The following is a 20,138-nucleotide window of genomic DNA, read 5'->3' on the forward strand; positions in this document are numbered from 1 at the left end:
TCTGGCTTTTTGGAACATGACATATTTTTTTGAACTGTTCAAAAACAAACAAATCAAATCAACTATTAACTGGGACCCAACTGGGCAAACAAGATGGGATCCATTCACCAGTCCATATCCAACCCACATGGGCCCCACATGAGTGTGTTGACAGGGGGTGCAAAAAAAAGACAAAACTTTATTTACATAAAGGTAGGATTGAACATGAAGGAACTAAAGCTAAGGCTAACATAAGTAACAAATGCGCAAAAGGGAAGTGGAGTCTTGCGCTAAATGAATTTATTTCTGCAATGATTCATAGGGTTGGAAAGTTTAACGTTTAATTTAACTTGAGCCACCAAATTGTCAGGTGCACTGGGCGTATGTCAAAGAAAACGCCCTTGGTATGTCCAGCATGGTGCAGAGAGATTAACACATTAAGGCTTGCATAAGCACAAAATACACCAGCTTTTACGGTCGAGCGCAGTTGCGTCGATGAATGTAGAGCCCCAAGTCAGAGAAGTAATTTCTTGCATCGGCAATACAAATGCACACAGATTGCAGCCCTGTGGAAAAACATACAACATGAGTTGAAGTCATTCGTCAACAGATGGATGACTTAATGGTCATGTCTGTGTTTCTGATAAATGACCCAATGCATGTACGCACTATAACTGCAGAGGCTTTAAAATATAAGCTATTACTCAGTTTCACACTTTTCCACATCTAAGAGGCACATACTGTATGTGTTGATCAAAATCATTATTGCTTTTCTACAGTTGGCGTGTTAACTAATGAGGTTGATCTGTTTGTTAAGGATATGGTGATGCTTTGCTGAAAATCAGGAGTGTTCCTGAAACGGCAAACATGTCATGGCTGCTCAGCCATTTACAGTATAATCTTCAATTAACCTGACTTGCATGTTTTGGCAATCTGGAAGGAAGTCGATAACCTGGCAACAGCCAGATCGATAATTGTGATACAATAGCAATCTGGGACTGCTCCAATGTGATCTTCTCGGGAAAGGCGAGACATTCAGTACAATACTTCAATCTGATTGGACATTGCGCAACTTGTGCACGTCTACCAAACTTTTGTTTTGAACAATCACGGCAACGGATGAAAATGTCGTCATCGTTCTCGGCATATGTTGAAAAAAAAAGGTACGAACATCTATACCAGTTAAAAATGCACAAAGTGCCTCTCGCTGTTCTTCATTCAACAAGGAATTTGTGTCAGTATTTGTTTGTCGTTGACCTTCTGCCAACATCTAGCCTACTAGTTTTTACTGTGTGTGTTGAGTGCTCTTTTTGTTCTTCTTATGTTTGTACCTTTTCATACAATGTTGTCAAACCACCATCAGATCATGGAGGTGCTGTTTTACTTCCAAAATGTGAATACGTCTGATTTATATATTTCTGTTGTGTGATCAAGTTCAATAATGCTTTTTTTTTTGTATAATCATTCTAAGTATGGCAATATTTAGATAATCTGTCACTATCTATATTAGTAGTTTATTTGATTATGAGACATTAGATGACCTATCAATTAGATGGTGATGTGATCTTACAGTCGGATAACAATTATATTAGTGTCAGTAATTTTAAGCCTTTTGACCATGAAATGGTTGAAATGAATACATCAATCACTCCCAGCTCATTTTACACCCCCCATTAAACATCACCTCATTGATTTTGATATTAAAACAATTAGCTAGGGTAACTATAATGTCACATAGTTTCATCTTTAATTTGCTGATATAGTGCACATCACATTTGAGTACTTAGTAGTCCCTATAGCAGTAGTTACCAGAGGTGGGAGTAAGTTATTGCTTTGCAAGTCACAAGTCTTAAGTCTTTGCCCTCAAGTCCCGAGTCAAGACTGACAAGTCTCAAGCAATCCACAAGTCCTACATTTTGAGTTTCAAATCCGTTCGAGTCATTTTAACAACATCATAAATTATATTATTTTGGGTGAGCATCAAAGTAGTAGTAACCAATAAACAATTAACATTAGCTTACTTACCGTTCTTTGTGTAAATTCAGATGTTGAACAAAGTTTCAAGTTGTTGCCTCTCTGTCAGTGATCTAATCTTGGACATACTGCAATTAATATTTTTTGTTGACCACCTCATAGTTTTTGTACCCAAACAACTAGTGGTGCAACTGATCACAAAAGTCACGGATCGGATTGTTAAAAAACAAAAACAAAACATCAGAGAAATAGAACTTTGTCTTAATTTATTTTATAAAATGCTTTTTTCCATTAAATTAAAACAAAAAAATTAACTCAAAATGTCTAATATGACTGTTAGGATTTAGGAACACAACTTTAAATGCAATATAAGGCTAGATACATCAATATTTTATATATGGTCCATGCATAAAATAACAAGGTGAAGGTATCCGGCCTTATGTTATATTGCACTTGAAGTTGTGTTCCTAAAATCCAAATGGCCATATTGGACATTTTTAATGTTTTTTTTGTTAGTGTTTTTTAAAGCTAGTGCTTTATGAAATTACTATAAATGAAGGCAAAGTTTTCTTTTATTATTTTGAATAATGAAAAATACATCAAAGTGCAATTTGAGGCACATTCCCTTTTTTTAAAAAGCAAGAGAGTGGATTGCAAAGTAGCATAGGTCCACAATAAGAAAAGCAAGCGAGCCAAGCAACAGCTGTCAAACTACTGTTGCTAGCCAGGCACTCGATGCTAACGCTAACAGTTAGCTACTAGCCACGAACGCCGGAGAATTGTACCGTATCGTGCAATGACGGCCTAATTAACTTGCGGTTTCTTCACGTCCTAAATTCGCTATATAATATACTTTCGGGGTGGCATTATGATAATGGTGGTAGAAAATATGTCATTTCAATAAAAATGTCGATAATGCAAGCCAAATTGTCAAAGGGAAGTAGTCAAGCTGGCGTCCACGGCACCATGCAGGCAGACTTCAAAGTCAAATCCACCAAGGCTATTGCATTGGTGTCAATGTATTATTTGGTAAGCTTTATTTTGAAGTTTGCTTTAGCGTAGGCGGGGTGTGTTGGCGCCTTTGTGGCTTCCCTGACATGTCTGTATGACGGCGCTGTCAGCCCAGCTCTCACACACGCGCGCGCACACCGAGAGGAACTTACTCGTTAACATACATTTGAATCTTTTTGTTTTGGTGGAAGAAGCAAGTATTTTCAAGTCAAAGGGCTCAAGTCCGAGTGAAGTCACAAGTCATTGTTGGTCAAGTTGCAAGTCTTTTAACATTTTTTCAAGTCAAGTCTAAAGTCGTCAAATTCATGACTCGAGTCTGACTCGAGTCCAAGTCACATGACTCGAGTCCAGACCTCTGGTAGTTACCCACATTGACACCATTATAGCTGACCCCCTGAACGCAGTAGTACTAAGATTAAAAGTAATAGAATGGAATGTCAGTTGCCTTACCAATAATAAAAGCACAATTTACCCCTGAGAGTGCTGTAGTTCAGGGTGCTTATCTATAACTCCGGTTTCTTTCAATGTCTGAACTCCATTTAATAAGATATTAACATAAGTATTGTTTCATGGAATGAATTCCACACTCAGTGTGCACAGTTTCAAAATGTTGAAAAGCAGTACCAGAGATGCCAGAGTTAACTGGTTTTATTCCTAACTCACAGATCGATATTTCTTTGTAAGTATGGATACATGTTCCTCTGGAACCCATGGAATTAAATGTGGAATTTCCCAAGGTTCAATTTTTGGCCCATTACTTTTTAATCTTTACATGCTTCCCCTTGGGGAAGTCATCAGGAGGCACGGTGTCAACTCTCACAGTTAAGCTGAAGATACACAGCTGTGTCCCCTGATGACTTGGGGCCTATTGATACCCCTTTAAATTGTATTTTAGATATTAAGTCATGAATGGCAGTACATTTTCTGCAGCTCAACCAAAGGTCAGAGTGAGAAACTTTTACCAAAACTACAAGATTTTAAACCTTCACAATGTGTGAAGAACTTGGGCGTCATTTTTTACTCTGAGCTTACTTTTATTCCTCATATTAAAAATGTAGCCAAGATCGTTTTTTACCATTTTAAGAATATTGCCAGAGTCTGCCCGTTCCACTCGCAGGCCAACAACAAGGTGCTGATGCATGCTTTTATTTCCTGTCGCTTAGATTACAGTAATGCCCTGCTCCCTGGTCTTCCCAAAAATAATATTTCAAGCCTACAGCTACTTCGGAATTCAGCTGCACGTGTGCTGACGGGGACCAGAGGGCGGGAGCACATTATACCAGTTTTGAAATCGCTGCATTGGCTCCCCGTGTTCTTCAGGATTGATTTTAAGGTGCTTTTATTGGTTTTTAAATGTCTTAATGGTCTTGGGCTCCTGAGGTCCTCTGGAAGCGGCCTTTTAACTGTTCCTAAGGTGAAGACCAAAACACACGGTGAGGCTGCATTTAGCTACTATGGTCCTCACCTATGGAATTCCGATCAGTTCAAGGATGAAAAAGGTCAGTATCTCGTTGCGCATATTTCTATGAATGGAATAATCAAGTTGTGCACATGTAAAAAGTAAACATCCTACTGGTAACTTTTATATAAATGAGAACAATCAGCAAAGTTGAACTCTTCACAAAAGAAAAAACTCAAATGGAGTGCTGTATATGCCATATTTGATATTTAAGATGGACAGATAGATCAGGTAAATGAGGTTAAAGAAAGGTTTTTTTTAAATCCTGCGTAAAACATGCAAATTTATTTTCTTTCTTTTTTATAAAATAACAATTTATTCAATTGGTACATTTTACTATAAAATAATGTAATTAGAATCAATTACCGTTAACCTATATCACCTATATATTTAACAGTTTAGATAAAATTGTGCATAGGCGCAAGCCCTTTTCACACTGAACTCACTCGTTGCGGAAGAGGTCGTGCAGCAACACGAAATGACAGCTTGCTAACATGCCCATATTTGAAAATGCTGCCGTAGCAAACCCACCAGGATGTAAAACTGTATGTATCTTTAATTGTTGCCAAAGAATGCCCTGAATTTGCTCAGAGAGCAGCAGAGAAAAAGCGGAACTTAGTTACATAGTTTTATAACGCTGTGTGAATAAATCAGCCAAAATCACAATAAATCAATCCACCAGTTCTTCTTACTGAAGGCGCTTGTCTGACATCTTGAATAGAACATTTTCGAATCCAGGGCGCCTTGCTGCTCCGTGGCGCCCAGCAACTTTCCATTCTGTCGTCCCCACACCTCACAACACACACAATGAATGGGTTTGATGACGGCGCCCCACTAAATGCAGTGTGAAAGGGCTTAAGTATAAGTTATACAGCTTAAACGCTTATAATTAAAGGTTCATATTTTTGACCGGCAGTGCAAGTATTGTCAAAACATTTTGGGACAGCAGAATTTGCAGTCATTGAATTTGTTCACCTGACTAAGGTGCAGGCAGCGTTGATTCATTTCTGATTGGCGGCCAGTCCAGGATTTGTCTATTCTAATACATTAATGTAGGTTTGTTAAGGTTGTGCTCTCATTGCGTTGTGTTTTTTTTTTTTTTGTTGTCTCTGATTGATTAGAGGGGCGTGCACCAGTTTCTCATTCACAAATTAACGCTTTATAAGGACTGGAACTTCCGACACTCCTCGCTGGAGTAGTTACCTTGCTACGTCCTCGCCCAAGAGCGTTATTCTGACTTCATGTTCCAAATTCCTATCTCTAACTTCGTTTCTTGTTTCCAGTTTTTCACGTGAGTCTTTTGACACGTAGTTTTATGTTATTGTTTCCTCTGCTTATTGCCTGAGTGCTTGTTAACCACACGTTGAGCCTTTTTTTGCTCCGTAGTTTTTTGTTTCCTCAACTTTACGCTTGGGTGATTGTTATCCAAGTGTTGTTTTTCCCATGTCACTTTTAGTTTATCCGCTTTGTATAGCTCATTTTGTATTTTGGTTTTTCTAATTCGCTTTGTGTGATTCTACAGCCCTCGGGTGTATTTTTGTTACTTTATTTTCCTTGCATACTTTGCAAGCGACTTTTATTAACGGTTTCTCTCCTAGCTTCGTCCAGTGCTTTGTGTTGTAGAATTCCGTTGTGTACAATTAAATTTGTCAATCCATACCCTTTGTGTCTCTGCGTTTGTGGGATCCACTATTCGGTTATTCCGGAAATCATTACACGGTTTATTGGGGTGAAAGTAGGCACTGATCCCTGATTCCTTGTTGGAGTTATGCAAGGTCTGACAATTAACATTTTTTGGGTGGTGGCCCTGTCAAACGGTACTGTCCCCATATATTCATAATACTTGAAGTGTTAGTGATTATTTCAGGCTGATCATCTTTATACTGTAAAATTGCATTCATGGCTATTGCACGCATTAATATTATTGCTTCAATTAATGAATAAATTAATTACAGTAATATTCATATTTTTTATTTTTTTTGTGTGTGTGTGTCTACTCCAGTTTCCTCCCACATTCCAAAGACATGCATGTCAGGTTAACTGAACACTCCAAATTGTCCATAGGTGTGATTGTGAGTGTGGATGGTTGTTCGTCTCTGTGTGCCCTGCGATTGGCTGGCAACCAGTTCAGGGTGTATCACGCTTACTACCTGAAGCCAGCTGAGATAGGCTGCAGCGCCCCCCGCGACCCTTGTAAGGACAAGCGGTTGAAGAAAATGGTTAAATATATATATTAGAGAGAGAGATTTCGTTATAATACAACCCCTTAACAAAATTAATTAATTTAGTCACCCTCACCTCCCACACACCCAAACATATTACACATATACACTATACCCAAAAATAAAAGGTTGCTTTGTCTCATGGTTGGGCCTCACCAAAGCCCATTTTCTGTTTTTAGAACTAAAACTTGAAGAGTATAGGCTACATTACTCATGGATCCTCACTTGGAAAGTTGATGTAAAAAGTTATTTGACACCATATATATTGGAAATTCCATATAGCCAGCAGAGAGTAATGCCCTGGTCAGACTACAAGAAAATAGCCCAATTTTGGCCCGACCAACGTGTCGCAGACAAAAGGGGCATGAACAATTTTGAGTTGTCTTGACGTAGCGTCATTCGTGTAGTGTGACACGTTCAACGATTGGTCACTTGTTGTCTGGGACGGTTCACAACCATCACGACAAAAGTCTAGCATGTCAGAATTTTTGCTTGTCTTGTCGCACAATGTGACATACCTGCGTCGTCGTCCTTTTGGTTCTGCAGCATTGACCAATAGCGAGAGGGAGCGAAACGTCAATCACACACTGACCACCACGTTATACCTCCTTATTTATTTATTTTTATATATTTATTTCTCCCTTGTATATCTCATGGAACGGGGCCAGACAGGTGCAACCCGGGAAAAAATTTGTACCCCACTGCGGTGCTGCCGCTTGAGTTGAGCGCACGCATTGTGCACATTTGTTGCCATCTAATATGAGCAACACATATGCTCTATTTAGCGCAATCAAGTAGGCCTATTGCCATAATTTAGCCCGCACTGCATTGAGGTTCTTCTCTTTCGAGGGGAAAAAACAAGACAAAAAAAACATGCAGGTGGAGGCGGCTGTCAAGGAAGTCCCGCCAGCAAGCGACTTTGAGCTCATCACCAAATGATGTGCACTTCTGTACTTATCCCCTCCCCAAATCATACTCTAAAAATATCAAAAGTCACATTATTTTTGATTTTATGGACGGGAGCCACCTCCCAAAATTGCAATCGTCAGGCAACTAGCGACGTGTAGAGATGGGAACAGACATAGTGAGGATTGATCACGTCTTTGGAACAGGCGTGTAGCCTACATTTTTTCAAGTCGGGCCTGGCCTGGCCACCTTGTCACCCGCTATCGCTATGAGTGTTTTGTTTTTTTACTCACCCTTAGAAGGATGGTTCAGAGTGAATGCGCGTATCAAATGCACCGTACCAAAACAAGTCAAATACGAATAAATATTTATGCAGTATAGAACTTACTCAAACACAATATAATATTTCAGTGTTTGATAAAATAATAAAATAATAACGTAATTCCCAAATTAATAAAAAAATATATAGGCTACATTACCTCGACACATCGTAAATAAATAAAAATACAATAGGCCACTTGTATTTATTGTCCGTCCATCCATCCATCTTCTACCGCTTATTCGAGATCGGGTCACAGGGGCAGCTTTAGCAGGGAAGCTCAGACTTCCCTCTCCCCAGCCACTTCAACCAGCTCCTCCAGCGGGATCCCAAGTCGTTCCTAGGCCAGCCAAGAGACATAGTCTCTCCAGCGTGTCCTGGGTGCTCTTGGCATTACACCGCGCGATGATCGGATGGTGTCTTGTCGGGTTCAGACTTGTAGTGTGACTACACCTCCGGTCCATGACACAGAGCAAATTTATCGGGTAATCTGACAGCCCGACTGTCGTGAAAGACAAAAAAGTCGCGTAGTTGGAGCCTGGCATAACTGTGTAAGTCAGCTGAGACATCCCACTTTGTATTTGTTGAGCCTTTTGTAAAAAAAAAAAAAAAAAGACCTATGGAGGGTGAAGAGAAGTATGAAGAGGTAACCATCAAACAAAACAACTATTTGCTATAACGTTGCAGTATTGCTGCCTAGTAGTAATAGAGTGTTGTCTGCTAATTTATTTAGTTTGGTTTAGGATAGCATCTAATCACACTGAGGGCCATTTTTAATATTTTGCCTTTCCCATGCATGTCAGATTGTGATGCTGGGCAATTCCATACCACTGTAACTGAGTCATCCGTTTTATCCTGTTCAGGTTGCCATAAAACAGGAGCTATCACAGATGACACAGGGTGGAAGTTTACACAAGTGAACCTCTACACTACAAAAGGCAGTCCAAAAACTTTACAACAGAATGAATGATGGCACACACAAAAAAATCAATCCGCTTTATGTTTGAATTTAAAAAAGTTTTTAACATAGACAACCTATTTTATTGTTTTGGATTGTAATTTTTATTCATGTGCCAAAGTTTGTTTGTTTGTTTTGCTTGAAGCCCTCTTGTGTGACCATATGATGTCACAAAAACAAGCAAACAAGAAAGTCCTATATATGTGCAGATGTTTTCTGATTATGTTCGAATGGTGATGCCATAAAAAAAGACTGCTTTTGCCGAACCCACTTTTATATGAAAAACAAGATCGGATAAGACATGTTTGGTTTTATTTATGATTGTCATTAGAAAATACCACATTGCTTAGATATTTAAAGTCATTAACGTTTGATTCACTGATGGCATTTTTTGTTTGAAATAGGCAACGCACCTTCTGCCAAGCGCAAGTGCAGTCAATGAGGTTGTGTCTTGCTTCTCCCAGTGCTGCTATTAACCGTTCGAGTAGTCAAACTTCCCCGTTACAGATTGCCTGTATTGTATTCCCACATGTTGGTTGCTGTGTGTGTAGATGCCAGGGGACCGCAATAAATGAACCAATCAGTCGAAATACTCGTCTGTTCTCCAACAGCACCACACTCGTTTTATACCTTGCCACTTTAAATTGAACCTGCTGGATACATCATATTCCCCTTTTATGATCCTCTTCACCTAGTTTCCTTGTTCCTCTACCTCAACTCATTTCAGACCTTTTTTAGTCTATACAATGTGACATTTTTCCATTTCCCTTGTATTCATGTGGCCCCACAGAATTTTAATGAAATATGTTGCAAAAACAAAATGGGTGTTTTACATAAAGAAATTATGGCAAGAATAGTATGTAGTTTAAAAAATAGAAGAAGAAGAAATGTATTGTATGTAACCTTCAGTTGAGTTACTTGAATTATTGCAGGAGTTGTTGCATATTGCACTGGCTGTCTGATGGTGAAGCACTGTACTAACCATTCATTTTTATAGAAAAATATATATTATTGATCGATCACGACTTGTCTCCAATTGATTGTGTAGGATGACAGTACAGTAAACTGACTGTATACTGTTTCAGGTGGACGTTTGGTGAATTTGCTGATGGCTGACGTGAGGATTCAGGCTGTTTGTCAGCTAGCTTTAGCATTACCCTTAACAAGCTCACAACAAGCACGTGATGCGTTTGTTATATTAATTTGAGGATAGTTTATGCTGATTTTACAAGTGGCCGTGTTAGCGCTCTCATTTTCCGTAAAATGCTTCCGCTGGTGGGGGATAAGCGAGAGACGGTCAACATACGCCAATGCTAAATGCTATCTTGGTTGACAGTTCAACAGCTTTAAACAATCAATGCACTCACCATTATCCAAACTTTTTGTCCGGTCATGACAGCTATTGGAATCTGGCTGTGTTGTTTACCTCATGCCGGTCACACATTGGAAATATAGCGCTAGAAAACTCAGCTTACGTTGTCTGGTCGGTGAGTGTTGACTGTAGTGGATAGTAGGACTACATTTCCCTTGATTCTTAGATGCAAAATCAGAAAGTAGTTTTAGTTCCGCTCTGTGCCTATCACCTGCTACTGATTAGATGAGGATGCAAATGAGGTGCAAACATTTATTTAGAAGTGAGGAATGGGTTTATCGTATGAATCGCTATGACAACTTTGTGATTGACATACACATGTAAAGAAAAAAGAAATGTTGCCCAGACGGGACTTAACGTAATATCGGGACATAGCAATGAAGTTGGCGAAATACGCCGGGATGCGGGACCCAAGGCTAAAAAATGGGAATGTCCTGGCCAAACAGGATGTCTGGTCACCCTATTCTACACGCTTAAGAACCGCCGTAATTTGTGCGGATTAATTATTCTTTCAGGTTCACGCTACTTAAATTGTGGTTGATCTCCCATTAAAAAAAAAAAAAACATTTTCCTATTGCTTTGATATTTCATCATGTGATGGTTACACGTGTAGTTTTGTTATAGTGGGCATATAATACAGTGCAGCTCAAAAGTTTAAGCTTCAGGCAAATAGTCTTTTACCTACTTTTTATTTTATGTGGTAAATATGAAACTGTGACAATAGCCAAACATTCAGCAGCATTATTAGGATGTACTGCCAAAGAGAACAGCAGTTGTCACAGCTTTGTCAGCAGCATATTCATTAAACAAATGTCCTGCTCCATCATCCCAAAGGTTTTCTACTGGGATGGCGATATTGTGGCAGCGGAGGCCATTTAAATACTTTGAGTCAATTGTGGTGATCAGGAGACCATTGCAAGAGAGATGAGCTCTGCGACATTCTCCGTTATTATCCTTCAAGTATCCATTAAAATATAAAGTCTCTGAGGTCATTACCGGATCGACATGGTCAGCAAAATTGCTCAGTTGGGCAGTGGTTTTAAAAGTTATGTTCACTGAGTGCTAAAGGACTCACATTATTATGTTGAAAACTCAAGTCAAACCAAATGTTATTACCAAAAAGAATGACAATTAAAAAAGTCACTGATGCACAATTTGTTGTTTATGACCATTTCAGAGCCAAGCATCTGCTGGTCAGAAAGGGGTGGGGTAGGGGGTTGCGTTTCGCCTTTTAAATCTGAATGTTGCTTGAAGTGTATTTGAAAAGAGGATCTAAACACAGATAAATGGCACAGTGGGCAACACAGGCACAGCAGCCGCATCTCCAACTGTCTGCCCCGATAAGAAGGAAAGCCAAGAAAAAGAGGAGGGAGCCTCCAGAATAAAAAGATGCTCGTGATCCCCTTTCGGCTCACAAAACACCACCAGGCATGATATTCTGTTTCATGTTGACACAAACGCACACACAAAAATAATAATAGGCATATTAACTTTGTCTGGAGTCAACAAAAATAAGCAGCTACCACAAGCGACGGCAACACCTTTTCTAAACCTTTTTTCAGTTCAGTAGGTGTATAAACATGGTTTAGGAAACATATTCTTTGCCATTTCATGCATTCATTCCTCTTGTCCAACATTGTACTAGTCTTTCACATGTAGCCTTGCGGCGATAGCCTCAAGCAGAGATGCGCTAGAAGCCTGGACATCCACACTTTTATCTGACTTCATCTCCATATATTGTACTCATTATTTATTTATTTGTCTCCGTCTAAGGCAGCTTCGAGCGATACCACTTCAGTCGGTGTTGGGTGAAACAACCTCGTAGCCAAAAACGACGGTACAATGGAGCCTCTGTCTAGGTCAGACACACGTGTTTTGGGATGCTTGCCGACCTGGATTTTGAAGCAAGTCTCCCATGGGAAATAATAGTGGGGTTTCCATCCACCCGTTTTTATTCGAATTTTCAAGAAATACGAAAATAAAACTGAATGGAAACGCTAGAAATTCGAAAAAGGGTCCAAAATTCACCCCAAAAAGTTTTTGCGCGTAGAGGGGGTGGATTTTGTAGTGTATCAAAAAAAGGAAAATGCTAATTTTGGCTATGGAAACAATGAAACAGGTTTTGCGAATAAACGCTGACAAGACCGGATACACGTCGCACGTTTTGACCGGATATTACGTCACACGTACGTTTGTAGACACAAAGCAATGGCGGACAATAAAGTAAGGTATGTTTGGGGGGGATGACAAAACAGAAATATTTTTGGAATTTATTAAATAAGCGAATATTAATGCAATTGTAGATGTAAAACAGCAAAGAAACGCTACAGTTGATCAAGAATTACAAAAAAAAACTATGGTGTATAACGCCACCTACAGCAGCTGAGTATGGAGCCAGATCAGTCTCATAATGAACACACACACATTGTGGGATTCATAAACACATCTGACACGAAAAACACACACATTTTCGATGCACACACACACGTGTTTCATGCCAGATGTGTTCATAAATCCCAAAACGTGTGTGTGTGTTTTGTGTCAGACGTGTGTGTGCATCAAAAATGTGTGTGTTTTTCGTGTCAGATGTGTTTATGAATCCCACAATGTGTGTGTGTGTTCATTATGAGGCTAATCTGGCTCCATAGCGGAGTCCCCTCTCAATATTTGCAAAAGAAGACCGATGGAAACGGGCATAAGTCGCATGTCCATTTTGCGCATTTTCAGTAGATGGAAACCTGACTGATGCCACAGTGGGACCTTGACTTATAACTGCCCCGACTGCTGAGACGGGCCAAGGCAAGGCAGAGCGCCTGACCCTCATGTCGACTGATATAACTCAGTAGGTCACGCCCCATTAAAGATACATCAACACGTGAATAAACATACAAAAATGCAAAATGTTTTGGGGGGGGATTTGAATAGATTAAATGGCATTTCCAATTTATTTCAATAGAAAATGGATAGATGGATGGAAATTTTTGATTTAAAATATGACTTATTTGAATTACAAGCTTGATTACGGGAGGAATTAAACTTGTAATTTAAGGTACCACTGTAATCGGAAGACCCATCCAGGCTAAAAGTGAATGTGATTTTGTTTACGTCACATAACTTCCAGTTATTCTTGCTTGTCTTCTCTTGTTTATTCTTCTCTGACCAACCCTTGGAGCAGCTCAGTAAAGCATTTTGAGTAACAATCTCCGTATGAAAAGCGGTTAATAAAGTTAGAATTTCTTGTTGACTGAATGATTATGCTTCGTAAATAATAGCTTAGTCAAGTGTACTAGTACTACAATCGCTTGAAATGACGTTTAACCAAATTAAAATTAACATGAATTAATTCTTAATTCTAACCATTCAAAAGGAAAGAAAAGTCACTTTGATTGCACAGTCAGTAATTTATGGCTGCTATCAAAGATTCTGTCCACCCACTTGGTTGCGACCAACATCACCAAAGGCTTCCTCGTAGAATCGGCGGATCTGATCACAAGACCAGACTCACGGAATTAATGATGGGGAATTTTGTCTGTTTTTCAAGAGCCGCTTTTTTAGCGTTGGCTCTAAATATTTTTTTTTTTAAGAGACGGCTCTTTCACCTCCCAAGAGTCCCCTTAGTTTTGATGTTACTTCACATAATTCACTACCAAATTATGTGTAAAATGAAGTACTAATTAAGTATTCATTTGGAATATTAGTTGTTTATATTAATTCACAGACTCGTAATGCTAAAAACAGAAACTGTAAATCGTCACTGTACAATTCAACTTCTTTACTAGAGCACTTTATAAAACAATCACAGTTGTAAAAGAAATGTGGTACATAAAACAATAATAATAATAATCATAATAATAATAATGCATTCGATTTATATAGCGCTTTTCTGGACACTCAAAGACGCTTTACAATGGGTACATTATTTATACACTCACACATTCATACTGTGGTGGCGTAAACTACTTAAGTAGCCGCAGCTGCCCTGGGGCAGGCTGACGGAAGCGTGGCTGCCAGTGTGCGCCTACGGCCCCTCCGACCACCACCAAACATTCGCACCTTCCATACACCAGTGTGAGTAGTACTGGAGGCAATGTGTGTAAAGTGCCTTGCCCAAGGACACAACGACACATGACTTGGGGAGAGTGGGGATCGAATAGACGACCTTCTGGTTACTGGACAACCGGCTCTACGTCCTGAGCTACAGGCCGCCACAAAATTAAATATCCATTCCGCATTAAAAAATACAAGCAAAGTTCCTTTTTCATTTTATGGATCTGACCAATGTTTTCTCTGGGTACTCCGGTTTCCTCCCACATTCCAAAGACATGCATGACAGGTTAATTGAGCACTCCAAATTGTCCATAGGTGTGATTGTGAGTGTGGATGGTTGTTCGCCTCTGTATGCCCTGCGATTGGCTGGCAACCAGTTCAGGGTGTACCTTGCCTACTGCCCAAAGCCAGCTGGGATAGGCTCCAGTGCCCCCCGCAACCTTTGTGAGGACAAGCGGTTAAGAAAATGGATGGATAAATGGATGGATCTGACCAATGCCATTTGTCATACAGGAGCAGGTCCAGAGTTTTATTTTCTCTTTTAATATAATATAATATAATATAATATAATATAATATAATATAATATAATATAATATAATATAATATAATATAATAGGTTTGTTTTAATGTCGCACCTCTAAAAAAAGAATATTCAACATCCTGTCTACATTAATGCTGGATATTTACAATGCCTGAAATAAATTAGTATCACTGTTTCTATGAGTGCCCAATAAACGTAGATGGTCTGTATAATGTGCAAGTGGTCAGATACTAATATATTTATTCACGTCATTATTGGCAGTGGTGTATAACTGTACAGTACTGCATTATACTGGGAGATGTACTAATATTTTTGGTTCTGGTAGCCAATCAAAGCAACTCAAATATTGGACACAGATGATGCAGTGCAGTACATCACTGAAAACTATGACTGTCCATAACAATTTAAACCAAATTCTTAGATATTCTTGGCTGACTGTGTTCTGTCCCTTTTAGGGAACTTTTTACGTCTCGTGAGAACCTTCATGGAGGTCATAAAAGAAGAAGACAAGAGGTAGTTGTTTTGAGGGACCGGTTGACTTAGTAACTATACAACAGATAGTGTACCTGATAGGCTACTTTGTTCCCGTGAATGCTAAATACCGCTAAGAAGACACTAATCCGTGGTTGCTCCTTAATCTCCTGCACACAGCACGACACTGCAGGCTGTGGAGCATGCAACCCAACTGTCTCTTTTACGCACAACCATTGCGCACTCTCCCCCCTCCAAGTGTTTGCGTAAATGTGATCCTGTGCGGACTGACCTGCCTGCACGCGCGCACATCCTCCCAGCAGCTTGAGAGATTTCCCAGTGTGCCACCTTGCTTTATCTGCCAGACCCTTCGCCTAAAGTCAACGCATTTCTCTATTTTGTGGATCTAAAATGTTCATTTTGGTCAACTTTCGGGATCGAATGGGAGAAAAATAGTTCCAAGGACATATTGTGCTCGCAGTACTGCACCGCCGCAGGAGTAAAAATAGTTGCAATGTAGCAACACTTTAAATTCACGCTTGGAAATTTTAGATCCGAACCCTCACACACCAACTACTTATTTTTACTTCAAGGGACAACTACAAATAGGATGTGAAGCTCCTCGTCGCAGCTTGGCTCTCAGCGAGTGCAGCTTTCCAGAGCAACAGAAATCTTGCCAGTGACTTTTTTTTCTCTCTCTTCCAGTCAAGGAAGAATTCAGCGCGAGTGAGGAAGCGAATATGCTGTCGGATAGGCAGCTGGTGGTCGTGCACTTCGGATCTTGGATTGAGTAGATGGACGACGGGAGCGGCTGGAGCCCCGAACCAGGGCAACTGAAGACACATCCATAGAGCCTGCGGTGACATACAATGGATAGTTACCCGTGTCCAAAGGTAGGGGAAAACCTTAAGTATGTCCGATTTTGTCATGCTGTCTCACAAGACTGTTTATCATGCTGTATGCGAGTGGATTTAATGCACACTCTTCAAATAGGTTATTTATATTTTTGTTGTCGTGCACGACGCGCATTCTGCAGTGTTGGAGGTGTGTTTGGAAGGTGGCTCACGGTTGCTCCTGGATAATCACAGGTAACCCGATTGCAATGGGATCAGTCCGGCAGAGACTGCTGAGACTGTTCGAGTTAGCGGGTCCTTTTTTTTCTCTTCTTTCCCCGCCGTGTTCTCAATGCGGGGTGCTGCGTGGGATGGATTCGATGTATATGTAATGATGCTTGTGCCAGACGCATATTAATTATGACTGCGTTTTGTGGATCTGCAAATTGTGCCGTGTGCACGTGAAAGGGAAAAGGAGGGCGGGGGTGGGTAGCCTAGACGCTTTTTTAATAACCCCCCCCCCCCCGTGTAATTAGAGTGGGCTATTGTGTCTATTCAAGTCGGATTCTCCTCACCTTTTGTGTATGCCACCGATATGCCGTCAGTTGATTATGTTGACAAACTTAACGTCCCAGTGGAATATCAGACCGTGCGTGAGCATAATCGCTTATCGCGAGTGTCTGATAATGGGATCGATAGTCACTCCAAGGGTCCATGGGAAGCGGTGCTACGGACCCCCCACTGCCCAACCGCAGTAATCGTTACCTTGTGGATTACAAGCAGTTCCTTGAAGGGTCGCAATCGCAACTCCTAGCGTGAGTCTTTGAGATGGCTTTTGCAGAAGCATGCACAGCACAGAAAGAGTGGGGGCTGCAGTGCGGGCAGCACCTGACTCCTTCAATGGGGCATTCATCTTCATCCCAATGTGCCCCCCACCCCCACCACCTAAAAAAAAATCTCTGTGAAGGGTTCGTTTCGTGAATAGAGTGTTAAGATTTATTGTCAAAGCCAAGAACCCACAAATTCACGAAAAGGGAATATGACGCAAAATGACTCACTGACGAGTCCACTACTTGAAGCACAGTTTAGTGGCATTGTGAGTACATGCTTCAGTCAAACCATATGATAAAAGTGCTATCTAAAAACAGAAACAATCTTTCACAATCAGAAGTTGCTATCGATTGCAAAACTGCTACACCCGTTCTAGGATATATCAATAAACCCAGTTATTTCACATTGATATTATTGTGTTTTTTAAATGAAGAAAGCAGATTAAGCAGGAATCAGATTTGAAAAAAACAAACAAAAACAAAACACTAAATTATTTGTTAAAGTACCACTGATTGTCGCACCCAACTAAGTGGGGCGAAATTCATTCATTTGAATGATTATTTTCGACACTATAATTTGACCAATACAATTCAGCAAAATACCAAGGTTGAACACACACACACACACACACACACGTCCCCCCCCCCCCCACACATATATATATATATATATATATATATATATAAAACCGAGTGAACAATTTAATGTAATTACTAGTACTAGGTGCAATTTAACTTTTCCTTAAAAACGGTACACAGGGTATAGTACACAGAGATGCCAAGTGTTTCGGTTTGGCCGTATTTTGATACAGGCAGTTGCCATTTGGTCTGATGAAGTTGAAAATCTTCTGGAGATGACAAGACAACATGTGCGATAGATTAATTGGCGTTGTCAAGTGAGTCTGCAAATACCGCGGCTTGTGATTGGCTGACCTAAGGTTTGGACTCTACCAGAAGCACGGACTTATATACTTGTATTTACTGTATCGGCACAAACTGTGGCGTTTTCGCCGTAGAGACACAATATAATGTGAAAACATAGTGGAGAAATCAATGTATTCCAGGGAGGTTCCTTTAGCAAGTAGGACGGAGCTGCGCATACAAGTCGTGACTAAATAGACCAGGATTTCTTGCGAATCATATCAGCAAAGAAGAAGAAAAGAAGAAAATAGCGTGCATGCGCGCAGCGAAAAACATTGCCCTGATCGATTGAGATATTTCGAACGTGTTTATATGAGCAAGAATTCCGGTTATGAAAGGAGTAACCCAGGGCTCCTATTCGGGTTTTTAAAAACCCGAATAAGAGCATATTTGAGTTATTGCGCCTGTTTAAAAGGCCTTACAAAACCCGAATATTACCAATATTCTGGTTTTAAAAGGGTTATTTTATTGCCTGCATGTAAACGTAGTCAATTACGATCATGTTTGTTGACGTCATCTTATCTGCTCCCCGTGTACAAAAGCAACTTTGTCCGCAGCTTCAACTGGTTTGCTAGCATGGTGGCTAAACAACAGCTGCTCCGCTAAAAGTCACTAAAAGTAGGCTATCGTTAACGCGAAAGGATTATTGAATATTATTATATAATATATTATTGAAGAGGACAATTAATGCTAAGGCTAAGCCATGCTAAACTGGAGCTAAGCTATCGTTAATATAGTCATGAAACGGCAGAAACAAATTATTAATGCTACAATTGTGTTGCTGGAATCATGTTCATTACAGTGGAGAGTAACCAAAAGAGCAAATTAATACATGTCTAGAGAGAAAATTGAATACACGGCCACACGCAGTACAATCCCAAAACCTGAATTACTGTAATACATTATGGCACATATCAGCCAAGAGGAGGTGCCTCCCAGATTAAAAGTATATTTCCTATATAGTAAATAAAATAAATAATAAGTTGTCAACATTTTGTCTCTCAAAATTATTCAAAAAAAAGAAAATACAAATTTTATGAGGAGAATGTTGTTGTTGCTCAAAGTCTACTAGTGTCATTGGCTGAGACGCAAATGATTCCTGACAAAATATCCAGAACGTATCTGAGATGCTATTATAGGGGTTGGCATCTCTGACTAAATTTTATTTGTATTGCTATTGTCCTACTTATTATAATGGCTTTGGAAAGCTAGCCCAGATAAATTAAGTTGACACAATCATCGTAAATGTTTAATCAAACAATAAATCGATTTGACCCAACTTAAGAGCATCGCGTTAGCAGAATTGCTTAATGCTGAGTGGCCATTTACTCATTGAATAACTTTCATTGACCAAGCTCAGTCAATGAACTACTACTGATTGCAAGCATAAAAAATAAATAATATAATATTTACAGTGAACAGTACCTGAAACATTACAATAACTTTCAAAGGTAACCTTTAAAGGTATATTTTATTTCCAAAGGGTAGGTCAAGTTAAGATGTAAGATGTTAAGATGTACAACCCAAAGCAACATGCCCACCGTAAAAGGTCCATTTGTCAAGTCATCCAGCACTGTTAACCCATCCAGAATTATTTCAGAATCCTCAGCAGCATTACTGGGTCCTGCCCCATTCTGTCATATGATAAAGATTCCAAACGCAGTGTCTGCCATGGCCTCTGAAATGCTTTGGTAATCTCTATGTGAGGAAAAAATAGAAATTAAATGATTTGTCACTGCTTGCTTTTTCACTACATTACATTCCTTTGTTGTTGTTGTATTATTACTGTAAAAAAGCTATTACTGAATTCATGTAATAAGAACATGTTATGATCATTTTTTATTGAATTCTTCCACCAAACTATGTTGCACTAGTTTAAAATCTAAACTCCACCAGTAGCCTGTCTGTTGTTGTCATTATCCACCTCTGTTTACAACTTTATGTTATCAAAGGCTGTATCTTTGCTGCGCACATTTAATTTTTCCTCCTTCATGATTTATCGCTGTTATCCTGACCTCCATGAGCAATGTTACGGAGAGTGTGTGCTGTTTCTGCAACACTTGTCTCATCTCATGTTGGCGCTTTACATTATTGCCATTTGATCTCAATATGGGGTTACATTTGTCTCATTAATACTTGTAAAGGCTATGGTTGATCTATCATTATTCCTTGATTTGCACCTTGATTTTTTCAATGACCCACAAATGCTGAATCAAAGATCAAAGTTTTAGAAATCTAACTTTGAGTCACCTATTCTGGGGTCACAAGAGGCCAAAGCTGCAAAACATCATCC

General features: G+C 39.6%; 1 protein-coding gene across 1 annotated transcript in view; it reads left to right on the forward strand.

The window, feature by feature from the left end:
- Positions 1-15,489: 15,489 nt before the first annotated feature.
- Positions 15,490-20,138, forward strand: part of LOC147163177 (leucine-rich repeat and fibronectin type-III domain-containing protein 2) — a 148,666-nt gene continuing 144,017 nt past the window's right edge. The window contains exon 1 of the mRNA XM_086095386.1: positions 15,490-16,154. The gene's annotated coding sequence lies outside the window, so the exon portion shown is untranslated. The remainder of the gene's footprint in view (positions 16,155-20,138) is intronic.

This window comes from Leptonotus elevatus, chromosome 14, assembly GCF_054856555.1.
Source record: "Leptonotus elevatus isolate MCC_2025b chromosome 14, RoL_Lele_1.0, whole genome shotgun sequence".
Lineage (NCBI taxonomy): Eukaryota > Metazoa > Chordata > Actinopteri > Syngnathiformes > Syngnathidae > Leptonotus > Leptonotus elevatus.